Here is a 20,854-nt window from a genome sequence, read left to right as displayed (position 1 = left end):
GAAAGTGGACAAGTTATAAGGGTACAATTTTATTTTTGCAACCTGAACTCTCCCTTTCCCCAGTACCCCCATCAAGAGCAGAACCCCCCCCCCCGCCCCCTCAATTTTCCTTGTTCCCTCATCACTATACCTCAGGGTGACCATGATCCTAGCTGCTCACAGTTTTGCCTGTTTTTCACATAGAGGGAAGTATACACTGTGTTCCATCTTGGATTGAAGCCAACAGCATTTGTAGGTTCTGGGAGGTTCCCTGGGTCCTTTTCACCACCAACTCCAGGGAGGAAAGAACATAGAGGAGCAGAAAGCGCCTTCTCTGCTCCACAGGCCATGGGGGTGTTCGGACAGGGTCAGAGTGCATGTAGAGAGTGGGCCGGGGAGTGGTTCTGATTTCAGAATAAAAGCCACGGCATCCTTTTCTCTGTTGCTCTGTGTCTCAGGTCCCCATCTGACATGCATGATCAGAGAAAGGAGGGGGCCCTCGAAGTCGTAACAAAGCCTGCTGGGGGCTTTCTTGGTGATCTAGTGACTAGAAATCCACCTTCCAATACAGAAGCCTTGGGTTCCGTCCCTGGTCAGGGAACTAAGATCCCTCATGTCTTGGGGCATCTGAGCCCATGTGCTGCAACTAAGACGCAACACAGCCCCCTCCCGTCTGCCAAAAAAAAAAAGGCCTGCCCAGGAGGTCTCCAGAGACCCCATTCCCAGAGTCCTCACTTCTCCTGGCAGGGTGCCGGGGGCACCCACATCCCCTTCACTGGCCAATACACCTTGTCACTGCAGGCCTGGCTCTGATGGCCCCTGTTTTTATGCCTGGTCAGGGCAGGACAAGGGTTTACCCTAATCTATGTGTCCCAGTGGAGTTGGTTGGCCTGGGCTCCTGCCTGCCTGGTCAGCGCCCCCGTGCAGCCCCCCAGGGCTGCTGCTGCATGGATTTCACTCTCTCCCAAGATTGAGAAGGAGTTCTTTCCTTGGCGCTTCACATCCCTTGGGCCAGTGAGTATCTGCAGGGAAGGATGTTTTGTTTTCAACATTTCCAAGCCATCACAGACTGCTGCCTTTGCGAAATACAATAACCTAGACACAGATGGGAAAAAGCAATGAAAGAAATAAAAGCCATACAAAATACAAGCCTGCATTTCTTTTATTATTATATTCCGGAAATAATAGGACAAGCCTAAGAAGGGGTGAAAGGTATATAGAAGTTTCTGGGTGCTTACTCTTGATTTCTATACTTATTCTGTGGAGTCTTTGACCCGCTCTTAGCTGACCAACACGGGTCTAAGGACCACACTTGGAGCAGCCTTGCCTTAGTCCAAAACTGGTTTCTGCAGTCTGTGTTTGCCTGTGATCCCCCTTCCCAGCTCCTTGCAGGGTTTGTCCTCTTCCTATTTCTATGCATGTTGCTTTAGCAGAAATAAAAGCAAGAGAAACCTTTACCCGTCTACTTTAGGACTTTATATGAGACTCTGAGGGCTTCCCAGGTGGCTCTAGTGGTAAAGAACTGCCAGTCAATGCAGGAAACGTAAGAGATGCCGGTTTGAACCCTGGGTTGGGAAGATCCCCTGGAGGAGGGCATGCCAACCTACGCCAGTATTTTTGCCTGGAGAATCCCATGGACAGAGGAGCCTGGTGTGTTACAGTTCATAGGGTCACAAAGAATTGAACACGACTGAGGCAACTTAGCACAGCACACACATGAGGCCCGGAGCTCAGAAGCCTTGCTGTTTTCAGTTTCTTATCTTTGGGAATTGCACCTGGCTTCTTGTGACTTTTCTGTCTTAGATGTGGGCCAAGCTTCCTCTGGAGTTAGGTTGGAATATTATACTGCTGACAAAAAGGTGTCAATCCTCTCTCCTCCCTTCAGCCCCTTCTACTCACTGCATCCTGGCATCACGGTGTCACTCTCCAGAAGATGCTGAGAACCTAGGAAGGGGGTTCCTGGAGGGTGTGTGAGGCTTCTCTTGCCTCTCCTTTCTTCAGAGTCTCTGACCTGTAGTTCAATTCTGAGCCCTCATGTTCTGGACTTTTCCTGGAGGGAAGGCTCTCAGGATCCAAGTGGGCTGGCAGCATCCTCCAGGCTGAGGTCACCACCAGGGACGTAACCAAGCCCTCCACCCCTTGCGTCCTCCCTGTCCCCACAGGAAGCCCATGGTCTTGACTCCTTTCTCTTAGGAGGGACAGCTTCTCTGTGGCCGTTAATGGTGTGTCTGACCCCTCTGGAGGGCAACCCATGTGTGCTCTCTGGCCCTAAGTGTCCCCAGGCTCATTTGACCATGGGTATGTGTGGGACCATGAGCAGGGCAGACTGTGTTTTCCACCTGAGATTGGTTTCATCTGGGCTTCTTTAGGGACAGATGTGTTCAGCGAGGACCGAGTAGCCCCAGCCAGAGACACAGGCAGATCCAGTGGTGTTGGTTGAGATTTACAAGCTGTCACCGGTCCTGCTGCATACAAGCCTTCCTGCCGTTCCCTTTCCTCTCCTCATTCTTCTGCTTCCCCCGCCCCCTTTTAATAACCCTGGCTGCATATTTTCTCTAAACCAAACCATCTGTTTACTAGCTTTTCTAAGTGGTAATAAAGACAGTAGAGACCCGAGTGCCCGTTGGGTCCAGGCTCCTTCTCCGGCTGTCCCCAGGTGGCCCAAGAGTGGGGCTTGGAGGTCGCGTGTCCGGCAGGGTCCTTTCTGCCTGAAGTTGCCTGTTCAAAGACACGTCTCCTTGGAAACCAGCTGTGGCTGCCTCCCCACCACTGTCGTTTGCAGCTGTGATCCAGGACCATGGGGTCACCTGCCTGTGGCGAGCTGCCTGCTGGATGCGGAGCTGACGCAGAGGAGCAGGGGAGTGAGGCTGCTGGGCCATCCGGGCTGCCCAGGCGCCAGGTTCTCCTCCCAGGGAATGTACTGAGTTTGGAGAACGGGCGAGCCCAGGAAAACATTTCGACAACAATGCCGAGTGCCTAGGTGACGGAGAGAAAAAAAGAGGAGTCTGTTTGGGAACAGATTTCGGCCTCCTCTTCCAAGGCATTAGTAATTCAAGCAGCAGCGAGTGTCATATTTACTTGGGAAACTATGAAAAGTCATATAACAATGTTCTCTTCACAGCTTTCATCATCGGCTTCCTGGGTTCTGAGTGCAGTCAGCCCCCTAATCATAAACAGGGGTGTGCTCTGCCATCTGGCAGCAGGAATGAGCCTGCTGCTGGCAGCTGGGACCCAGGCCCCTGCAGGGCCAGGTGTCTTCCCTCCCCAGGCCCTGGTGTCAGCTGCCGGGCCCCAGGAAGCCCAGAGTGTCCCCCACCCCAAATTACCCAGGTCAGGATGGCACTGCACACTGCTTGGACCAGGAGAAGCCAGGGCTGGTGGTGCTGACAACTACATGTCCGGCCCAGCAAGCAGGCCCGAGAAAAGATGAAATTTTAGGTCAACAAACTTTCACTTTATTATGTTTGGCTCAGATGCTGAAGAATCCACCTGCAATGTAGGAGACACGGGCTCGATCCCTGGGTCACTTTATTATGTTCTGTCATGTTATTTTTAGTTTTTGGCCACACCCTATGGCCAAAACCCACCCTCTGTTACCCTCTTCTCCTTTTGCTTTCAATCTTTCCCAGCATCAGGGTTTTTTTCCAGTGAGCTGGTTCTTTGCATCAGGTAGCCGAAGTATTGGAACTGCAAAATTCTCTTGCTTTCTCTATGATCCACGAATGTTGGCAATTTGATCTGCCTTTTCTAAACCCAGTTTGTATGTCTAGAAGTTCTCGGTTCATGTACTGCTGAAGTCTAGCTTGAAGGATTTTGAGCATAACCTTACTAGCATGTGAAATGAGCGCAGTTGTACCGTAGTTTGAACATTCTTTGGCATTGCCCTTCTTTGGGATTGGAATGACCTTTTTTCTGACTATTAGTGGGAGGAGCCAATTCAACTCTTTACAGGCCAGGCGGGTAACCTGACAGTGAAGGGGGCAGGTGTGGGCCACAGGTGGCCTGTGGGGTGGTGGTACCAAGGAGACCTGGAAAAGAGGCTTTTCCTCTTCCCCAACCCAACACTTCCATGCAAAAATGTGAGTCTTGGGCTGCCAGGCATCTGAGTTTTTAAAGAATTCTTTTTTGTGTGAAAATTCCCAAATTGAGAAATGTTGGTTCCCATATTAAGGACATCCTGCATAGGCCAAACAAACACCTCTGGATACGAAGGTGGCCTCTGGACAATTGTTTTGCAACCTCTTCGTTACACAGTTTCTAAGTTTCCTGTTAGCTTTGAAGTTGAACAATTTTACAACCTCCAGCCAGTCATCTCCTCTGTTAACTGGAAATGAATCACATGGCTTATTTTGAGTAAGAATAAGCAGACATAGATGTTACCAAAGCTGATTCCAAAGGGTTCATTCTAAAAAGCAGTTTCTCAGGACTTTCCTGGTGGTCTAGTGGCTAAGACTCTGTGCTCCTAATGCAGGGGGCCCAGGTTCCATCCCTAGTAAGGAAACTAGATCCCACATGCTAAAGATTGGAAACTAAAGATTCCATGTGACTAAGACCTGGAGCAGCCAAACAAGTAAAATAAATAAATATTTAAAAAGAAGTTTTTGCAAAGTAAGTATTATGTTTCCAGAAAAATCTCAGGGAAAACTATTGCAAGCAACAACAGGAGCTGTTGGATCGGACTCTAAAGGAAAGGGTAAAGAGATTTAACCAGCTAGAGTGAAAGTTGGAGATAAAGTTCTTCTCCCTGAATATGGAGGCACCAAAGTTGTTCTAGATGACAAGGATTACTTCTTATTTAGAGGTGGTGACCTTCTTGGAAAACATGTAGACTGAAATAAGTCACTACTAAAATGACATCACATGATGCTGCCCATTCCACTGAAGTTCTGAAATCTTTTCATCATGTAAATAATTTCCATGTTTCTCTTTTGTAATAAATTAATCATATTTAAAAAAAAGTGGTTTCTGCAAACTATCCCAGGTCAGTCTATTTCTCTGTTGATTTAGGTGCTGCTGTGAACTCAGTGTTGTTAAGATGTCTGCTATAACCTGGAGGAACAGGGAAAACAATATGCTCAGTGAAAGAGGCCAGACACAAAAGGTCACATGTTGTATGATTCCATTGATTTGAAACGTCCAGAATAAGCAAATTCATAGAGACAGAAAGTTGATTAGTGGTTGCCAGGGACTGGGGGAAGGAGTGATGGGGAGTAACTGCTAATGGGTATAGGGTTTTCTTTTGGGGTGATGCAAATGTTCTGGAATTTGATCATGATGATGGTTACGCAATGTTGTGAGTATACTAGAGACTACTGAACATTGTACTTGAGAATGGTGGGCTTTATGGTATGTGAATTATGTCTTAATTTAAAAGTATACTGTAGGGACTTCCACAGCTGTCCAGTGGTTAAGACTTCGCCTTCCAATGCAAGGGGTATGGGTTTGATCCCTGATTGGGGAGCTAATACTCCACATGCCTTGTAGCCAAAAAACCAAAACAGAAAACAGAAGCAATATTGTAACACATTCAACAAAAACTTTAAAAAAGGTCCCCATAAAAAAAAAATCTTTAAAAAAAATACTGCTAAGTTGTCAATTCTCAGATCGGTCTATAGATTTTATGCACTCTCAGTGAAAATTCTAGCAGGTTTTTGGGGGTAGAAATTGACAAACTGATTCTGGAATTCAAATGGAAATGCAATGGACAAGGAATACCCAAAACAACTTTGAAAATGAAGGGGAAAGGAGGAGTTCTTATACCATCTGATTTTAAGGCATGTAAAGTTATAGCAAGAAAGATAGTGTGGTATTAGCATAAAGACAAACAGGTCAGTGAAACAGACTAGAGAGCCCAGAAGTTGACCCAAACACATATAGGCAATAAAATTTTTGAAAAAGTTTCAAAGGCAATTCAATAGAAGAAGAATAGTTGTTACAGCAAATATTCGGAAACAACTTGATATCGATATGCAAAAAAAAAGAATCTTGATCCATACCTTACATCATATAAAAATATTAACCCCAAACATACTTAAATGTAAAGCTTAAAACTATAAAACTTCTATAAGAAAACACAGTAGAAAATCTAGTAACCTTGGCTTAGGCAAAGATTTTTAAAATATGGAGTGAAAAGCACTACCCACAAAAGAACAAATTGAGAAAATGAATTCATCCAAATTTAAAAGTTTTGGTTGACTTTTTTTTTTGCAAAAACACTGTTAAGAAACTGAAGACAAGCCATAGACTGGTAGAAAATATTTACAAGCTATATGTCTGATAAAATATGTAAAGAGCTTCCAGAAGTTAAGAAAACAACCAATTAAAAATGGGTGAAATATTTGAACAAATACACAATGATTATTTTGTTTAATAAGCTTGTACTTTTCTTAGTGGATGGCCAATGAGCATAAGAGAAAATGCTAAAATCATTACTCATTAGGGAAATACAAATTAAAAGCACAGTGAGATACTGCTACACAGCTGTTCAGTTCAGTTCTGGAGCTGTCGTGTCTGACTCTTTGCGATCCCAGGGACTGCATCACACCAGGCTTCCCTGTCCATCACCAGCTTCTGGAGCTTGCTCAAACTCATGTCCATTGAATTGGTGATACCATCCAACCATCTCAACCTCCATCGTCCCCTTCTCCTCCTTCCTTCAATGTTTCCCAGCATCAGGGTCTTTTCCAATGCATCAGTTCTTCACATCAGGTGGCCAAATCATTGGAGCTTCAGCTTCAGCATCAGTCCTTCCAATGAATATTCAGGACTGATTTCCTTTAGGATTGATTGGTTTGATCTCCTTGCAGTCTGAAGGGCTCTCAAGGGTCTTCTCCAACACCACAGTTCAAAAGCATCAATTCTTTGGTGCTCAGCTTTCCTTATGGTCCAACTCTACGTTACCTTTTTTTTTTTTTTTAATGTAGGATGTCCCTACATTATCTTAAAAAAAAAAACAAAAACTTTAACAAAACTTTATTTATTTGACTGCACCAGGTCTTAGTTGCAGCATGTAGGATCTTTAGCTGCTATGTGTGGGGTCTAGTTCCCTGACCAGGGATTGAACCTGGGCCCCCTGCTTTGGGAGCCCAGAATCTTAGCCACTGGACCATCAGGTAAGTCTCTCAAGTTATTTTTAAAAATAAATTTCATGGGCTAAAATGTCAAAGGCAGTCTCCTCCAAGTGTCTTGGGCCTGGTTTATTTCCAGCTCATGGATATGTACCAGGATCATGATGATTTAGGGGCTCTCCCCCAACCACTCATTTGACTCAAGCCAGGCTCCACATCACTTGCTTTCCTACAGCCCACAGACAACGCTTCCTCCTGCCCCAGGAAGGATGTTGCTCCATATTGGCCACATCCTTACCTCTTCCTTCTACTCCAGGTCTCAGTGATAACCTCTGTTCTGGCAATCCCATTCCTGGGCATATATCCAGAGAAAACCATAATTTGAAAAGATATGTGCACCCCAATGTTTATTGTTGCACTATTTACAGTAGCCAAGACATGAAAGCAAGCTAAATGTCCATTGATGAAGAATGGATAAAGAAGATGTGGTACGTATACACAATGGAATATTACTCAGCTGTAAAGAATGAATGCAATAATGCCAGGTGCAGAGACGTGGATGGACCTGGAGATTGTTATACTGAGTGAAGTAAGTCACTTTAGTGCTGGAGAAGACTCTAGAGAGTCCCTTGGACTGCAAGGAGATCAAACCAGTCAGTCCTGAAGGAAGTCAGTCCTGAATATTCATTGGAAGGACTGATGCTGAAGCTGAAGCTCCAATACACTGGCCACCTGATGCAAAGAACTGACTCATTGGAAAAGACCCTGATGAAAGACTAAAGGCAGGAGGAGAAGGGGACGACAGAGGATGAGATGGTTGGATGGCATCATTGACTCAATGGAAATGAGTTTAAGCAAGCTCTAGGAGTTGGTACAACCAGTCCATCCTAAAGGAAATCAGTCCTGGGTGTTCATTGGAAGGACTGATACTGAAGCTAAAACTCCAGTACTTTGGCCACCTCATGCGAAGAGTTGACTCATAGGAAAAGACCTTGATGCTGGGAGGGATTGGGGGCAGGAGGAGAAGGGGACGACAGAAGATGAGATGGCTGGATGGCATCGCCAACTTGATGGACATGAGTTTGAGTAAACTCCGGGAGCTGGTGATAGATAGGCAGGCCTGGCGTGCTGTGATTCACAGGGTCGCAAAGAGTCGGACACAACTGAGCGACTGAACTGACTGACTGACTGAGGAGCTGGTGATGGACAGGGAAGCTTGGCGTGCTGCAGTCCCTGGGGTTGCAAAGAGTCAGACACACCTGGGCAATTGACCTGAACTGAACTGAACTGAAGTAAGTCAGGCAGGGAAAGACAAATCTCATGTGATATTGCTTATATGTGGAACCTAAAAATATAGTGGCTTCCTGGGTAGCTGAGCGGTAAAGAATCCATCTGCAATGCAGGAGACCTGGGTTGGATCCCTGGGTCCAGAAGATCACCTGGAGAAGGAAATGGCAACCCCCTCCGGTATTCTTGCCTGGGAAATCCCATGGGCAGAGGGGCCTGGTGGGCTACAGTCCATGGAGTTGCAAAGAGTTGTACATGACTAGCGACCGAACAGTAAGAACAAAAAATGGTACAAGTGAACCTATTTACAAAACAGAAAGAGTCATAGATGGAGAAAACAAACTTACCGAGGGGGAAATTCGTGGGGAGGAGTAAACTGGGAGTTGGGACCGACATATACATACTATCTGTAAATAGATAACTATTAAGGACCTACTGTATGGCACAGGGAACTCTACTCAATACTCTGTAATGGCCTATATGGAAACAGAATTGAAAAAAGGGTGGATATATGTATTTGTGTAACTGATTCACTTCCCTGCACAGCAGACACTAACACAACATTGCAAATCAACTACACTCCAATAAAAATGAATTAAAACGTATATACTAATCCCCAGGTCAAAAACATGGAGTAGGAAATGGCAACCCACTCCACTATTCTTGCCTGGAGAATCCCATGAACAGAGGAGCCTGGCAGGCTACATACAGTCCATGGGGTGGCAGAGTCAGACATGACTGAGTAACTAACACATTTTATGTCTTAATCCTTGGAACCTGTGAATAGGAGGAGACATCACTCCTGCAGTTGTGTGATGTTGTATGATACAGTTGATCTTAAGATGAGAAGACACAAGCCCTTAAAAGCAGAGAGCTTTCTCCAGCTAGTGACAGAAGAAGTGGAGGGGCGCAGGGTGTGAGAAAGACTGGACACAATCATTGCTTTGAAAATGGAGGGGCGACATGAGAAGGGATGTGGGTGCCCTTGAGTTGCTGAGAGTAATCCCTCCACCCTTGCTGACTATAGTCAGCAGAATATAGTCCCTCAGTCCTTCATTTCAGTTCATTTCAGTTCAGTCGCTCTGTCGTGTGCGACTCTTTGTGACACCATGGACTGCAGCAGACTCCAGGCCTCCCTGTCCATCACCAACTCCCAGAGCCTGCTCAAACTCATGTCCATTGAGTCGGTGATGCCATAAAGCATCTCATCCTCTGTCATCCCCTTTTTTCCTGCCTTCAATCTTTCCCAGCATCAGGGTCTTTTCCAGTGAGTCAGTTCTTCACATCAGGTGGCCAAAGTATTGGAGTTTCAGCTTCAGCATCAGTCTTTCCAATGAATATTCAGGACTGATTTCCTTTATGATTTGCTGGTTTGATCTCTGTGCAGTCCGAGGGACTCTCAAGAGTCTTCAACAACACCACAGTTCAAAAGCATCAGTTCTCTGGTGCTCAGCTTTCTTTATAGTCCAACTCTCACATCAATACATGACTACTGGAAAAACCATAGCTTTGACTAGATGGACTTTTGTTGGCAGAGTAATGTCTCTGCTCCTTAATATGCTATTTAGGTTGGTCATAGCTTTTCTTCCAAGGAGCAAGCAAGAAACCTCAGTCCTTGCTATAGACTAAATGTTTCTATTCCCCCAAATTGAGGTGTTGAAACCTAGTCCCCAGTGTTGTAGCGCTTGGGGGTGGGGTCTTAGGGAGGTGATTAGGTCAGGAGGGTGAAGCCCTTATGGATGGGATTAGTGTCTTTTTTAAGGGACCCAGGAGAGTGCCTTTGCCCCCTTCTGCCAAGTGAGGATACAACCAGAAGACGGCTGTCTACAAACCCAGAAGTGATCTCTCACCAGACACTGAATCTCCTGGTGCCTCGATCTTGGACTTTCCAGTTTCCAAGGCTTCCCTGATAGCTCAGTTGGTAAATAATCCGCCTGTAATGCAAGAGATCCCGGTTTGATTCCTGGGTTGGGAAGATCTGCTGGAGGAGGGATAGGCTACCCACTCCAGTATTCTTGGGCTTCCCTTGTGACTGAGCGGGTAAAGAATCTGCCTGCAATGTAAGAGACCTGGGTTTGATCCCTGGGTTGGGAAAATCCTGTGGAGAAGGGAAAGGCTACCCACTCCAGTATTTTGGCCTGGAGAATTGCAAAGAATCGGACATGACTGAGCGACTTCCACTTTTACTTTCACAGGGCTCCCAGATGGCTCAGTGGGTAAAAAATCTGCCTGAAATGCAGAAGATGAAAGAGACCTGGGTTCGATCCCTGTGTCAGGAAGATCCCCTGGAGGAGGGCATGGCAACCACTCCAGTATTCTTCCCTGGAGAATCCCATGTACAGAGGAGCCTGTGGGATACAGTCCACAGGGTCTCATGGGGTTGAAAAGAGTTGGACATGACTGAAAGAAACTGAGAACGTGCACATATATATTTAAAATATTTATGTTTGTATTTATTTGGCGGTTCTGGGTTTTAGTTATGGCATGTGGGATCTAGTTCCATGACTAGGGATCAAACCTGCACCTGCTGCATTTGAAGCGTGGAGTCTTAGCCACTGGACCACCAGGGAAGTCCCCAGTCTATGATATTCTGTTACAGTAGTTCCAACGGATTAAGACAGTTCTGTGTCTGCTAGAAACTGAATTCTGTGAACAATTGGAGTGAGCCTACAAGTGGATTCTTTCTAAGAGCTTCCAGGGAAGACCCCAGCCCAGGCAACACCTTGATTTTGGCTGTGTAAGACCCTGAGCATAGAACCCAGACTTCTGACCTATAGAACTGAGAGCCAATAAATGGGTGTTGTTTTGAACTGTTGAATGTGTGGTAACTTGTTATGACAGCAAAACTCATCTACTTCCTCAGAGAGATTCCCTTACCATCCTGTCTGCAGTAGCCCCCACCCCCAGCCACCCAACAACTTTGTAATTTTCTCTCAGCCCTTCAGTTACCTGCAAAGCAGTAATTTTGTCTGTTTTGTCTGACTCTCTCTGATACTATGACTTAGCCAGGAGGGGAAAGACTATCTATTTTGTTCACCTGTGGATCTGGAGTCCCAGCCCCCAGGCCTGACCTGCAATTGGCCCTTAATTAGTGTTGGTGAGGGGGGAGGCCAGAGGGAAATAAATTGGGTGTTTGGGATTAACAGATACACACACTATATATAAAATAAATAAATACTTAAGAATCTATAATATAGCATGGGGAACTATAATATCTTTTAATAACCTAAAGTGGAAAAGAATCTGAATACATATATGTGTGTGTGTGTGTGAAGTGTAACAGAATCATTTTGTTGTATACCTGAAACTAACACAATACTGTAGATCAACTATGTTGTTGTTTAGTCACTCAGTCATGTCTGACTCTTTTGTGACCCCATGGACTGTAGCCTGCCAGGTTCCTCTGTCCATGGGATTTTCCAGGCAAGAATACTGGAGTGGGTTGCCATTTCCTCTTCCAGGGAATCTTCCTGACCCAGGGATCGAACCCACACCTCCTGCATTGGCAGGCAGATTCTTTACTACTGGGCCATCAGGGAAGCTGTAGATCAACTATACTTAATTTTAAAAAAAATGTTAGTGAATGGATAAGCGATCCTTGAAGATGTGCAGCCTAACCTCCAAGGAAAGTCAGATGATCCTCCTTGCACCCTTTCTAACAGATGCAATTATAAGATGCGAAATTGAATTAGCATATTTCTCAACATAAGTTTTTAAAAATGGGATTTTTAAAGTGTTATTTTGAATTTCATCTAACCAAAGTAACCAGTTAGCCAACTTTCTTAGCTAAAATTGGAATTTAATCCTCGTTCTTATTTAGAATCTTTCTGGAAAGATCCAGTGATACTGTTATTGTTTTGCCAAACATGACCAACCAATTCTTAGACGAAAAGGGTAGAAGCAGCCTGGTAATTCCCAGCAAGATTAAAGATAGAATTTCCATGTGTGTGTGTATTCAGTCACTCAGTCATGTCCGACTCTTTGTGATCCCATGGACTGCAGCTTGCCAGGCTTCCCTGTCCTTCCCTATTTTCTGGAGTTTACTCAAATTCATGTCTATTGAGTGAGTGAGGCTATCCAACCATCTTATCCATATGATCCAGCAATGGTATCTACTTTGGTATCTACTCAAAAGAAATGAAAACCTATGTATAAACATAATCGTGTTCACAAATGTTCATAGCAGCATTACTCCTAATAGCCAAAAAGTGAAAACAACCCAGTCATCAATTGGTGAATGGATAAATAAAATGAGGTATAACTATGCAACAGAAAATTATTCATACATGAAGTAATGATGTATGCTACAACATGGATGAACTTTGAAACACTATGTTAAGTCAAGAAGCTAGATACAAAAGACAGTGGACAGTGTATTGTGTGATTCCATTATTGATGAAATGTCCAAAATAGGCAAATTCATAGACACAGAGAGTTGATTAGTGGCTGCCTAGGGCTGGAGGGGAGGGTAAGATTAAAGGAATGATGGCTAAAGAGCACAACATTTCTTTTTGGGGGTGATAAAAGTATTTTTGAGATGGATTGTAGTGATGGTTACACAATTCTGAATATACTAAAAACCACTGCATCATATAATTTTAAAAGGATGAACTGTATTGTATGTGAATTATATCTCAGAAAAAAAAATGAGTGCTATAAAGGGAAGAGTAAGAAAAAAGTGGGACTTCCCAGGTGGTCCAGTGGTTAAGATTCCATGCTTCCAGTACAGGGGGTGCCAGTTCAATCCTTAGTCAGGGAACTAAGGAAAAAAAAATGTGAATGGGGTGAGCGTTGTCAGCATCACAAAGATAAAGAATGGATGGACCCATGAGAGGGAGGGAAGGACTGTGGAGTCCTCCCCACACCCACATTCCTCCTTGGAGGTCAGACCCCTTCCCTCAATACTGCTGCCAAGACGCTGAACCTAAGAAAGCTCTTACTTTCCTGCTGAAAACACAGACATTTTCAGGTTTGCTCATTGGTATTCTTGTACTTCCAGGAAAAAAAAAAAAATCTATCTGTAATTTGATGTGTTAAGGCCAGAGAGTGCATGCAAGCTTCAGCTCTTCTCTGGGGGGGCCCACGATGTCATATAGGGATCTTCTGAGTTTCTTTCTCAGGGTCCCTGCTGAGCCTTCCAAGAGCCCAGCCTCAGGAACCTTCATACCCTCTGCAGGAGGTGGCCACCTGCCTCCTCCCGGTGTCAGCCTGCAATGAAGTCCCTCTTGTCTGATTCCGAGTCCATGGCCGATCCCTCCAAGGAATAACAGAATGCATGGAAGGAACTAGCCTCCCAAATAGCACATATAGCAGAGAGAGAAATTCATGTTTCCTCCCCAGTTCCTCGGGGTTCACGCCCAGAGCCCCTGATTAACCCTGCACAGTCACATACGTGATTTACAGAAATCAAATCACCCACCCATGGTATCTTGATGTGGGACCTGGAAACGTCACAAGTGTAAATCTGAGCCTGGAGAGATTCTTGCAGTGTCAGGCCTGCGTCCGCCTACAGCTTCCTCTAGGCTTCAAGCTGGGGCCTGGAAAGCATGAAATTCATCTTCCTTGGCCTTTCACAGACTTTTCCTTTTGACCCAGAAGATGAATCCTAGTGCTGGGCTATTCGTAGACCAGGGCTTTTTACAAGCATATGGCCTTTGTTTTGAATCTTCCCTGGGAATTTCTGTAATCAAAGCTGACAAGTGCTTTTATCCCAGATGGACAGAGATGCTTGGTTCAACTCGGAGGCTTCCTGGTATCTGCCTGGTCCCTCCTCACCATGGAGAACCCTGAGGCCCCAGCAGTGATGGCTGACTGGCCATGGCTCCTTTCCCTGGGTCCTGTGGTCTGCATTTGGGACCAGGAGCCTGGACCCCTCTGGTCCCATCTGGCTTTCCATGATCTCAGCCCTTCAATGGTCTCTGCATCTTCCCTGGGATAAACACCTCCCTCCCTGCTTGGCTAACATCTTAATTAGGTTTTCCCAGATTGAACCACGTCAGCTTCACACTGTCTGAGGACGCAGACTCTGAAGGATCGTATGTAAAGCTAGTCATCTTGGGTTTTGCACAAAGGTGAGAAGATGTTGTTGGGTAACTGGAGAAGGAGGTTCAAGTCCACTGTCCTGGACGCCCCACTCTGGGCTCTCGGGAGGGATGTTTTGATCCGCTCTCACCAGAGGGCGCCACACTCCTTTATTGCTCCCCCAGTCTTGCTTCCAGATTTCAGAGGCTCAGGTAAAGGAGGTGGGCGCTTTCTAGAGTCTCACAATCATGGCTTTGCAAATGACTCAGAGGCATCACGTTGCCTGTTGGGCAGCTTGATGGTTTTAGGAGCAAAAACTCAGCTGACCTGACAAAGGCTCTTTGATCAAATGACCAGCTTTTGTACTGAACCACAGACAGCAAGCAAGAGTTTCCTTCTTGATTCCTATTCCATTTTATGACTCAAAAATAATTTCCTCCTTTTCCAAGGACAGCATCCACCCCATCTGGGATCTTTCGTGGCATAGAGATTAAAAAAAAAAAGTCGATCTGAAAAAGTGGATCCTTTCTCTAAAAAGAGCCTGTTTACAGGTCTGTTTATCTTGGGTGCAGCTGTACTATGCCAAGAAAATGCACCAAGACATTTATCTTTCTTGGTGCTGCTGGTCATTCAAAGGAGAGCAGGACGGAAGCCCTCAGCCACACAGGGATTGGACCACTGTCCTCGGCCACATGGGCTGAACAGGGGGTCCAAGGACAGACCTTACATCAGCACAGCTCTCACTGTCCACGGATGAGTGAAAAGCTGCTCAGAACACTACCTGGGGCAGCCCAGCCCAGGAGTCCTTGGAGATGAATCTTAACTCTCCCACCAGGGGAGCAAGGGGAGGCGTCGTGCCTCACTGTGGTGTGTATGTGTGTGTAAAAGTCACAGGGATGCAATCTGGGGGAGTCCCTCCCCCGATTCTGCCCATTGGTGCAGTTTGCACTCAGGATGCAGAAGGTCCTAGAGCTGTCTCTGTTCTTGGTCTGGGGATCTGTGCTGCTCTGTTTCCCCAGGTGGCCGGTCTCGCTGTGCCTTTTCCACCCATGGGGGTTTCTGGCCTTACTAGGCTCCGTGTCACTGATAATAAAGGTGACTTTCCCCCCTGGCCCAGCGCCCACAGGCTCCAGCGAGCCTGGATCGCTGGGGAGGGCTGCCCAGCAGGCCTCACAATCTAGATACTTTAATTGCAGAGCCCCTCCAGGGCTCTCCTGGGATCGCTGGGGGCCCTGGATGGGAAAAGAGGCTCTAGTTTCGTCCAGGACCTCTACAGGTCAGCTCGCCTTGGTCCCCTGGGGTCTGTGTTCTGGCCACCACTACCCTGGCTGGGAGGCACGCCATGTCCCTCAGCCTAGTTTGAGCAAGGTTTTGCCCTGGAACTTTTTAAAAAAATAATTTTCAAAATGTATTTTTGGCTATGCTGGGCCTTTGCTGCTGCATGTGGGCTCTCTCTAGTTGCAGTGAGAAGGGATTACTCCCTAGTTTCGGTACAGGACCTTCTCACTGCGGTGACTTCTTGCTGTGGAGCACATGCAGGCTTTAGTAGTTGAGGTTCCTGACCTCTAGAGCACAGGCTCAGTAGTTACGGTGCTCGGGCCTTAGTTTCTCTGAGCCATGTGGGATCTTCCCAGATCAGGGATTGAACCCGTGTCTCCTTTATTGGCAGGTGGATTCTTTACTGCCTGGGGCCAGGGAGGCCCCACAAGTTTGAAAAATAATTTTTAAAAGAAATTATTTTGGGGCCATGCTGTCCAGCATGCACGATCTTAGTATCCCGACAAGGGGTCAAACCCGTACCTCCTGCAGTGCAAGCATAGAGTCTTAACCACTGGACCACCAGGGAAGAGCCTGTCCTGGGACATTTTTCCAACAGAGAATTCATGTGGTTGTTGTTGTAGGGTGAAGGCTCTCAGAAAGACATCAGGAAAACTTGTTTCTCCCACAGGCCATCCTTCTGGAGCTCTCCTGCAGAGGGCCTGGCTCTGCAGGTGCTGCTGCCAAACTGGGTGATGGAGAGGTGCTCTCCAATTCATGGCTTCCCATGGTTTCCTTTTTAAATGGAACCACTTCTCATGTTTGCCAAATAAGAACTTTAAGGGCAACAGCCACATACTATTCTTCTTCTCCTTCTTTTAAATTTAGCCCTGTTGCAAGGCATAGGGCTTTCCTGGTGGCGCAGACAGTAAAGAATCTGCCTGCAATGAAGGAGACTGAGGATTGATCCCTGGGTTGGGAAGATCCCCTGGGGAGGGGAATGGCAACCACTCCAGTAACCTTGCCTGGAGAATTCCATGGACAGAGGAGCCTGGTGGGCTATAGTCCATCAGGTCACAAAGAGTTGGACATGACTGAGCGAGTAACACTTTCACTTTGTGAGGCGTATGGGATCTTAATTCCCCAACCAGGTATTGAACTTGAGCCCTCGGCAGTGAAAGTACGGAGTCTTAACCATCGGATCACCAGGGAATTCCCTATTCTGATCATTTTTAAAAAAGAAAGTTCTTCCCAGGAAATTGTTTACTCTCAGAATGAATGACCAGTGTATGTTTTTTATTTATTTATTTTTGGCTTCATGCTTGTAGGATCTTAGTTCCCCAATCTGGGATTGAACCCATGCCCCCTGCAGTGGAAACTCGGAGTCTTAACCACTGGACCACCAGGAAAATCCCCGGATGGCCTTTAAATGAAATACAGTTTGCTTTATGAAACACTTGTCATGTTTTCCCTGGTATTTTTGCATTTCCCTGCTCATCTGTGACCCTGTTGTCAGGCCCCAGTGAGCCCTGCAGACCTGGGGCCTCTCTCCCACCTTCCCTCCTCTCCCTTGGGTCCTGTGTCTACCTCTGGTGGGACTTGGCATTGGTTTTTCACCAAGACATTTACTTGCATTGCATGTCTCTGCATGCTTATCCTAGCACATCTCCCCATGGCACCACCTCCAAACTGGCCTCATTACCTTGAACGGCAGTGGGTGGGGGCGCTGCTCAGAGTGGCGAAGCCGGTGGCATCCAACTTGGAAGTTTCTCAGCTTCCTCTACTAACCTGTGACCAAATGGGTATGGGAGAGAAATATGCAGGTGAGGGAGAAAGTCTGGATTTGCATTGAAAAGCTTTGAAGCATTCCAAGAAGAAACCAAGTTTGAGTCAAACACTGAAGGGTCAGGAACCTACCAGAACTTTCAGCAGGTTCATAATCCCTCTACAGAGACAAGGCACACTGAGAATTTATCACCCCTGGGGGCTGAGGACCAGGCGATGCCCCTGGAGATGCTCCCTTAGGAGCACAGCCCAGACCCGCTGGTCCAGAGCATCTTTCAGCTCTGGCCTTGGTGTCACAGCTCAGAAAATGGTCTCGGCCTGGGGGGTGCCTTTCGACTTCTGTCTCTCATACGTGTAAAACTTATACTTTCTCCTTTCCCCAAACAGCTTCTCTTTCATCTTCCCTGTTTCGTTGTCTCCCTTCCCCAATCTTCCTCATCCCCAGAGTTGACCCCGTGAGCCATTCCTCTTCCCTCCATCAGCTCCATCAGTTGTCCTGGACTGTACATTCTTCCCTTACAAGGTCATGGGGAAGAGCGCTTTTCCTCTTCTGTCCACTCCCAGCCCACAGGCCTATTCCACCTCTGCTTTCTACACTTTACACAGGGTGGCTACCCGTGGAGCATGCAATTAAATAATAAGTTGACGTGCTCTAGGTTGTCTTGTCTCCTGCTAAAGAAAAAATTATTCAATGACACTAAAAAAAACTTTTTTTTTTTTAAAAATTTATCTGGTTGTGCTGGGTCTTAGCTGGGGCACACAGGATCTTTAAGCTGTGGCATGTGAACTCTTAGTTGAGGCATGTGGGGTCTAGTTCCCGGACCAAGGACGGAGCCCAGGCCCCTTGCATTGGAAGCATGGGGTCTTAGACCAACAGGGAAGTCTGTAATGACAATTTTGAAGACAGGAAAGCAGACTTTTACTCAAACAGGGACCACTGCGGTGGGATCTTGGAGTGGGAGAATGATCTCAACATTGAATACAGGGTGGGCACGTGGGGGTTTACAGCCAGAGACCAGGGGTGGGTGGGGTTGGTGGATGGAAAATTCCTAAGAGGAAACATCAGGGGTGAGCTAAACCAACCTCACCGGAATTTTGCTAAAAGCAGGACAGGGTGGGCAGACAGCCCCTGGGGACTGGTGGGGGATGAGAAACTGATCAGATTTCGAGGGTGGAGACTTCCTGCTAAAACTGGATTTTGCAAGGAAGGGCATAGATGGGCCTAGAAAGTTCAGGAGTCTGAAAAAGTTTGATCAAGCAAAGAATCTTTGTTCTTTTCCGATATTTGCCTATTGGAAGTACCAATTTTTCTTGTCCCCATGTGGTGCCAGGTATTAAGTGTATCCCACAGGTTCTCCATAAAGCTGTAATGTGGGAAAAATGACCTTCTTACCTACGAGACCAGCATTCTCCTCAGGGAACAAAAGGTCTTTGTTTAGGAAAATACCCCATGAAGGGGTGAAAGGTGAAAACCACAGAAAAGGAGACAGGAAACCAAACCAAACCCCAACCACTTTAAACTCTTCTGCATAGTCAAAGAACAGGTATCTGGGGGGAGAGAGAGAAGGGGAGAAGCCTGGAGGGAGAGAGAGAAGCAAGAGGTGGGGGTATGAAGGAAGAGATGGTTGGTGGATGTTTAAGAATAAGTCAAAGGCTCATATTCTGCTATTAACATTCGTAAACTTGCTTCAACTCCCCAAACCTTCAGCAAGAATGCAGAAATGTCTTTTGACATTATTATTACCCTTACTTGGTTTTCATACAGAAGACATGAGGTCACACCCGTGCCAGAGTTGATGCCAAGCTGGAGAGAAAGCAACAAGCAGAATCAGAGCAGGGGCAGGGCAGACTGGACTGTGGGGCAGAGAAGTGTGATGGGAAGCAATCTCAGGGAGGCTTGGATCTGCCTAAGGGGCTGGAGGGGACGGTGCCTGCAGCCCCACTGGGCACTCAACAAGCCTGCCTGGACTCATCTTGTGGATGGTCTACATGCCACCTCCAGACAGGGAGGTGTTAATGTTAAGAGTTCAGTGTGTCTGCACTTTCAACAGACATTTATGCTGCACCGACTGTGTGGCAGGCACAGTTCCAAAGGAGACACAGGAGGAACTAGCTGATCAGTCCACAGTTTCCATTGCTCCCTGGAATAATGCTCGCTTCCTTGCTTAGAAAGCTTTGCCAGATCCTCCTGCCTGGAAGTGATGTCAGCATTAGCACATGTTCCCCAGTGTGGACGATGATCCCTTCAGGTCCTGCCCCAGCTCACCTATTCAGCCTCCTCCTCTGAAATCCCTCAGGAAGCCCCTTATCCCTCAGTTCATGGCTGATTCCTGCATATTCCCAGGATGCCTCAGGTCAGGCTACAAAACCTCCACACACCAGATTCTATTCCTCTTCTCTGGACCTTTCCTGTTTATCTTTTTGAGCCAGGTCATGGCTGGTGGTCCTTCCTGACCACTCCTTCCTCTCTCCCCAACCCCTCCTCATTCCCCAGGGCCCAGTAGCCTCCACCATGTTGGTGTCTGTGTTCTCATGATGCTCTCAGCGGGCCAAGATGGACCACATTATCATGATCCATTTTCATAGGGTCTCCCCTCTTGGACGGTAAAGAGGAGAGGGGCCAGTCTTACTCATCTCAGGACCCACATGGCACCTGGTGCTCTATCAGCATTGAATTGTCTGGACAGTGAGGCTGAGAGATCCCGAGAACTTTCTCCAGGAACAGTAGGACAAGGAACACCAACTATGGCTGCAGCCTGCCCTCTGACTCATTTTCATCCAACTCCCGGTATAAATAGCTCCCTTTCCCCATATCAGAAGCCATCTGCTCCCACTAGCTGCCCAGTCTATAAATATCCTGTTGGATCCAGCCTGCCTTGGCACAGCGGCTGAGAGGACTTGAGGGGACCGAACACCAAAAGAGATGAGGGCGGTGGGAGTAAAGATGCAGAAATCGCCCAATCTCGCACTTTTTGCATCTCCAGCCACAGGCTGACAACACTTCTCACATGGGCTTGGAAACTCCCAAAATATTCCTGGGAATCCGGCAGAGACAGATAAACATCAGCTACTCCTGGTCTGGTGGTTTTCAACACACTGTCTGCCGCGTCTCTCACCGGCTGAGACACAGCTTGGAACTCAATTTGAGGCAACCCTCCCCATTCCAGTGGGATTCCTGCAGGATGGGAAATGATATGGCTTTGAAAGGAGTTGCTTTTCAAGCACATTTCAAACAGAGTCATGTAACTCTACGCTCCTCAAAGCTCCTTTTTACATTTAACAAACAAAAGACCTCCATTCCACACGGTATTGTGCTCTAAAACCTGCACAGATTGCCAAGGAGGCAAAAAGGAGGTTAGTGTTTGAGAGAAGGGACCTGGGGTATGTTCCGGTTCCTCCTGCAAACACAAGCTCACTGCAGGCATCACGCACCCTGTTTGTGAAACTGCCTGGTTTGT

At 46.7% G+C, this 20,854-nt stretch overlaps 1 long non-coding RNA gene across 1 annotated transcript in view; it reads right to left on the bottom strand.

Moving 5' to 3' along the window:
- Nucleotides 1-1,123: 1,123 nt before the first annotated feature.
- Nucleotides 1,124-20,854, bottom strand: part of LOC110133154 (uncharacterized) — a 38,164-nt gene continuing 18,433 nt past the window's right edge. The window contains exons 2-3 of the long non-coding RNA XR_011490343.1: nt 17,314-17,399; nt 1,124-2,955 (exon numbers count right to left, since the gene is read on the bottom strand). This is a non-coding gene — a long non-coding RNA (uncharacterized lncRNA). The remainder of the gene's footprint in view (nt 2,956-17,313; nt 17,400-20,854) is intronic.

Source organism: Odocoileus virginianus, chromosome 11 (assembly GCF_023699985.2).
Source record: "Odocoileus virginianus isolate 20LAN1187 ecotype Illinois chromosome 11, Ovbor_1.2, whole genome shotgun sequence".
NCBI lineage: Eukaryota > Metazoa > Chordata > Mammalia > Artiodactyla > Cervidae > Odocoileus > Odocoileus virginianus.
The sequence above is the reverse complement of the archived record's forward strand: the minus strand, read 5'-3'. Positions and strand labels throughout refer to the sequence as shown.